This window comes from Elephantulus edwardii, unplaced genomic scaffold, assembly GCF_000299155.1.
Source record: "Elephantulus edwardii isolate Elephantulus edwardi_28Jun2011 unplaced genomic scaffold, EleEdw1.0 scaffold00400, whole genome shotgun sequence".
In the NCBI taxonomy this organism is placed as follows: domain Eukaryota; kingdom Metazoa; phylum Chordata; class Mammalia; order Macroscelidea; family Macroscelididae; genus Elephantulus; species Elephantulus edwardii.
Window position 1 is genome coordinate 447,409 of NW_006400150.1, and position 6,169 is coordinate 453,577.

The 6,169-nt window shown below is 38.4% G+C and overlaps 1 protein-coding gene across 1 annotated transcript in view; it reads right to left on the reverse strand.

Annotated features, from left to right (window-relative positions):
• The window catches only part of MAST4 (microtubule associated serine/threonine kinase family member 4), a 978,185-nt gene that overhangs the window by 190,277 nt on the left and 781,739 nt on the right, over window positions 1-6,169 (reverse strand). The gene's annotated exons all lie outside the window — the stretch shown is intronic.

Consider the following 6,169-nt stretch of genomic DNA (forward strand, 5'->3'; position numbering starts at 1 on the left):
CTGGTGGATTTGAACCCTATGCCTTTGGGACTGCAGCACAGCTTCTTGAAACTAGGCCACCAGAGGTCCCTGTTATAATGATTACTCTTGCACAATTTGGTCCCAACTCAAGCAGAAATTTTTTTTAGATGTCATTAATATTACTATTACTTTTATTATCAATACTTTTATAAAGCTAATCTTTCTTTATCCTGAGTGTTAAAAGTATTACATCTGAGAATAATAAAATCCACAAATTCCATGATGCAACACATTGTCTGTCATACATATTATTAAAAATAAGGCGTAAAAAAATATTGGACAGTTGTAAGTGAAATTCATTGTAACTTAAATATATTGTAGATTGGAGACTATGTTGTTTTGGGGTTTTTAAAAAAAAATACATTTTTATTTTATACTGGTTCTCTTTCAAAGTTCATATACATTGTTTTTCACACTGAATCTTCTTTCCCCATTTTTTACCCAACCTTCCATCAAGTTGCACAGCCATATGATTAACCACTCCCACTCCTCTGCTCTCCCCTCCCCTTCCTGGATCCTTGTCCATGTTCTACAAAATGATCTCATGCAGTATTTGTCCTTATAGGACTGAGTTAGTTCACCTAGCAAAATGCTCTCCAGTCCCTCCCAAGGTAGGTACTAATTTACAAAATCATTGCTCTTGCGTGCTGCAGAGTATTCTATTGTGTGAATGTGCCATAATTTCTCAATCCGTTCAATTGTGGTTGGACTCTTGGGCTGTTTCCAAGTTCTTACGATGGTGAATAATGCTGCTATGAACACTGGTTTACAAGTCTCTGTTTGTGCCTCAGTTCTCATTATTTCAGGGTATATTACAAGCAATGGAAGCTGGGTCATATGGAATTTTTATATTCAGCTTCTTGAAGAAACACCAAATTGCCTTTCAGAGTGGTTGTGCCATTTTACAATTCCACTACCAATGTATAAGAGTTCCTATATCACCACATCCTCTCCAACATTTATCACTTGCTGTGTTGTTAAACTTTGCCACTGCTATGAGCATAAGATGGTATCTCATTGTGGTTTCTATTTGCATCTCTCTTATTATCAGTGATTTTGAGCATTTCTTCATGTGTCAATTGGCCCTCTGAATATTCTCATCTGTAAAAAGTCTTTCAATGTCTCTTGCCCATTTTGTAATTGGATTATCAGTCTTTTTCTTCTGGAGGCCCAGGAATATTCTGTAAATTTTTGTCATGAGACTTTTGTCCGAGATGGTATTACAGAGCATTTTTCCTAGACACAATAAAAGACCTAAGTAAATAGAAAAATGTGTCCTGTTCATGAATAGGAAGACTCAATATTGTGAAAATGATAATACTACCAAAAGCAATCTGTGTGTTCAATGCAATCCCAATACACACACCAAATTCATTTTTTCAAGGATATCAAAAGGGAAATTGTCACGTTTGTTTGGAGAGGAAAGAAGCTCCATATAAGACAAAGCACTTCTGAAAAATAAAAATGAAGTGTGAGGCATACCACTCCCTGACTTCAAAAGCTACTGAACAGTGGTAGTAATCAAAATAGCATGAGAGCACAGTACTGATACAATGACAGACACACAGATCAGTGGAACAGAATTGAGCACCCAGAAGTGGACCCACCTATCTATAGCTTTGGACCTAGTGTTATTATCTTCTAAGTGGTACAGCACTGGTCTGTCAATTTGTTGTACTGAGGTAACTTGTGGTTCCTGTGATGTTGAACACTTTGCCACTAATGTGTCAAATGTCATAATGGTTACCCATGGTGGATAGTGTTTGGTGGAGCTCCCAAATTGAGACAGGTTTGGAAGCAGGAGTGGCATCCACTTCCTAAACAACATGCTTCTCAAAGCTCTATGAACGTAGGGAAATGAAATGACTATAGTTAAAGAACAGGGTTCAGGTCTTTTGTTCACACAGTCACTATGAGTCATGCTAACTCAATGGCACTTAGCAACAACAACATCATCTATGGTCAACTGATATTCGACAAGAAAATAAAACCTATCAAACGGTTAAATGACACCTCTCCAACAAATGGTGCTGGCAAAACTGGACTGCTAACTGCAGAAAGCTGAAATAGGATCCACATCTCACAACATACACAAAAATCAACTCAAGGTGGATCAGAGACCTGGGAGTAAAGCCAAAGCCCATAAAGTCTACAAAAGACAGACTGGGACCAAGCTTAGAAGGCCTAGTCTATGGTATAAAGAGACTTCCAAAGACAGTCAGAAATATATCATCTGAAGAAGAGGATAAAATTGATGAATGACACCTTCTAAAGACTGAAGTTCTGTGCTCATCAAAAACTTTTTTCAACAGGGTGAAAAAACCCTACTGACTAGGAATAAACCTTTGTCGTTTTTAAAAAGTTCTTTGAATTGTGGTACTGAAGAAGAGTACTGAATGGCCTGTCAAAAGAGCAAACAAATCTTTTAATTGAAGGAAGTGCAATAAGGGTGCTTCCTTATTGGAAAAGATGGTGAAACTTTGTCTCATATACTTTGGGCATATCGTTAGGCGATGTCAGCCTTAGAAAAGACATCATGCTTAGAAAAGTCGAGGGCTTATGAAAGAAGATCCCGAGTGAAATGGCCTGACACAGTGATTCCAACAATGGGCTTGGATGCAGTGGAAACTGTGAGCATTATCGTTGTTATTTACTGTCAGGTCAGAACTGACTCACAGTGGACCCTCCAGCACATTTTCAGAGTCAGTGAATCACACAGAAGGAGACTGCCCATCTTTCTCCTGTAGAGTAGCTAGGCGATTCAAACCCTGTGCTTCTGAGTTGGCAGTACAACTCCTTACCACTTAAACGACAGACCTCCTTTCATGCTTTAAGGATAGTATAGAATTAAGGCAAAGTTTCAAGCTGTTGTTCATTGAGTCACTGTGAGGCATCACCTACTTAACAAGTTGCTAACCACAATAACCACACTATAAAGACTAGTCCGCAGCATGCTACGATGGCAAGCAAAAGACTTCATATCTCCAGGGGTTGGTATCCATCAGTTGCTCTGCTGAAGAATAATGGGCAGGGCCTTCCTCTGCCATTCACAGGCTCAGAAACACAGTAGAGGGTCAACTATGAGTCAGTTCTGATTACCAGCAATGAGATAAGCTTCCCTCAGTCCTCTGTACAGGTTTCAAACAGCAATGTCTCAATGTGAGTCAGAGTCGACTCAACAGCACATGGCAACATTAACAATGATGTAAGATTCCCAAGAGGAAAGGGAAGTTGGAGAGACAACAAATGCATCTTGTGGCAGGATAATTTGTTAATATAGAGCCTTGTAGTAATCTCTTTAGCAAAGAAATAATTTTTTCTTCTCCTTCTTCCATTCCAACAAGTCTTTTTATTCAGATTCTTTGGTCTAGTTGCTAGCTGTAGACAAGGTGCTCTAGACTCATAACAAGCCCATGCAAGGCAGAATCAAAGATTACTTATCCCCGAACTAGCTCCATCACTCATTTCAGATTAGATCCTTGAGATCCACAGGGTTTCTATTAAGCTAATTTTTTAGCAGCAGACTGTCAGGCCTTTCTTCCTAGTCCAACCTTAATCTGCAAGTTCTGTTAAAATTTGTTCAGCTTCATAGCAAAATACAAGTCTTCACTGAGTAAGTAGGTGGTGCTAGATAAGTGGTGTTTGTAAATAAAATGTTGCTGCTGTTGTTGTTATTAAGTGTTGATGAGTTAAGCACTACTCATAGCAACCCTATGAACAAAAGACCTTCACCATGTCCTAGAACTATTGTTATTTTTCTAAGTTCATAGAGTTTCCAAAGGCATGTTGTTTAGGAAGTAGATGCCACTCCTGCTTCCAAACCTGCCCTAAACTGGGAGCCCCACAAAACTCTGTTAACCATGTGTAACAATTATGGCATTTGACACACCAACAGCACACCGTTCAACATCACAGCAATCCCAAGTTACCACAGTACAGCAAATTGACAGAGCAATGCTCTACCACTTAGAAGAATGTTCCTATCAAACACAATATAAAGCGCATTAGCTGGAAATCCCATCCAAATATCCCTCATTAAAGAAGAAAATTCTAACACTGGATCTCCTTTAGCAAAAGCGCATCTCTCCTCAGGACTTGACTTAAATGTAAAAATAGAAACACAGGACAAAATGTTGACCCTAAAGTTTGCTGATGGAAGGAAGTGTTTGTGTCCATTAACTACAATCAATGGCTACTCGTAGAATAATCCCAGAATCACTAATCACAGTGTGACCAGGCCCAATTCTAATGGTTATTAATGATGTGAGGAAGACACAAGACACTTTCACAGGTTTGGGCAAATCAACAAATGGCCCAGTCAAATAAAAGTACTACAATCCTGGAGTTGCAGAGGTTTGAAAGTGAATTTGGATAAGTAATCTCAAGTGTTTACTCTAAACCAGCATTCCTTCAGTTGAATTAAAAAAAAAAATTATAGAAAAACTTCAATGACTACTGTGAGTTAGATGAGTACATTTATGTATGAAGATGTAATTATTCTACGATATCCACATCTAACATGTACACAGTTTTTACAGAGCTACTCTAACATAGTACTCTACAGACATCTTTTCCCAGAATCCACTGTATTTTAACTATTTAAATGATATTAGAATAGTGATTGATTTGCACTTGGAGTATAATTTCTATCACATTCAACTTCTGGAGAATTTATATAACTGGAATTTCAGTGATGACGAATCTCACCAGAATCATAATGTCATATGTGCTGAGAAAGCCTAATATTGCCATAATACTCCCTATCACTGGGGCAGTGATAGGGAATGAATCCCTGGTTATTATACTAAGGTCACCTAGATACTATTATAGAATGGAAAGAAAACAAAACAGCACAAACCAGGAATTCAGCACCAAGGAGAACAGGGGGACCTTATGATTATTTAAGTAGTTCTCAGCCCTTTCTACATCTATGCATACTATCATTTACCTGTCTTCTTCCTAAATGTTGCCAAAACTTGTGAAATTGTTTCTGTGGTATTGAAATATTAGGAGTTCAGGGCCCAGAGAGAACGTAATGCTTTTCAAATCTTATATAAAGGCCACTTAGCAGTAAAAAATCTGAACAAACTGAATAAGCTCTAAGGAACAATTCTAAATCTCTAGGTGTAGTTTGTGGTGACATCAAGGTAATTTTTTTCTCAAGTAACAAGATCTCATAAAGGTAGTAAGACTATATGCTTAAGTCATTGGTCAACTGGCATATGCTCTAATCTCATTCAAAATGTGAAAAGATGTGAAAAGTAAGATGCATGACAAGAGACAAGACTTCTTTCCTGAAAGACCAAATTATCAAACAGGTTTCTACCAAAAGGATGGTGGTTGAAACCCAGTGGCTCTGAGGGAGGAGTATTTGTTGATCTGCCAAGAAAATCCCATTGGGCAGTTTGATGCTAACACAATGAAATGCGCAAAGATCGGGAGTTAGAAAACTGAAAAGGCAGAACACACTTGGTATTTCTAAAGCTGAAAGGATTAAAGAATAAATTCAGACCTCAAGTTGCAATACTGAAGGCATCTACAGACTAAACAGTCAAAGGAGACAGAATACACAGAGTCACTATCAAAAAAAAAAAAGACCAACATAAAAATTGATCATCACTAATGATAGAAGGAAATAACCCATGATCAGATTCAATGGTATTGGTGTGTATGAGGCCCAAGGTTCAATCCCCAGCACCTTCACCAACAAACAAACAAAATCACTGGTAGAAATTCAGGCTTCACAAGGCACTGGCAGAAAAAAAAGGGCGGGGGGGGAAAGATCTGAGACAAGAAACTCTTAAACAGCTAGTACAATGGCCAGGAAGCAGATAAAAATTTGACTCTAAATTTATGGCAGCTGTATACAGTGTACTGGTTATTTCATCTGGGGGTGAGGGTGGGTGGGAAATGTTCTTAAAAGAAATATTTTTCTCCCTTGATTAAGATGAGGACCACCCTGAGAGAGAATACAATGTCTTCGTCAAGTTTCGTACAACAAATAAAGAAGCAAAAAGCCTTGATGGCTCTTTAAAGTAACACTGGGGTTGTTGTTATGTTGTTATGTGCCGTCGAGTCGCCTGCGACTCATAGCGACCCTATGTACAACAGCCCTAAACTCCACTCTGTCCTGTGCCAATCGCACTGT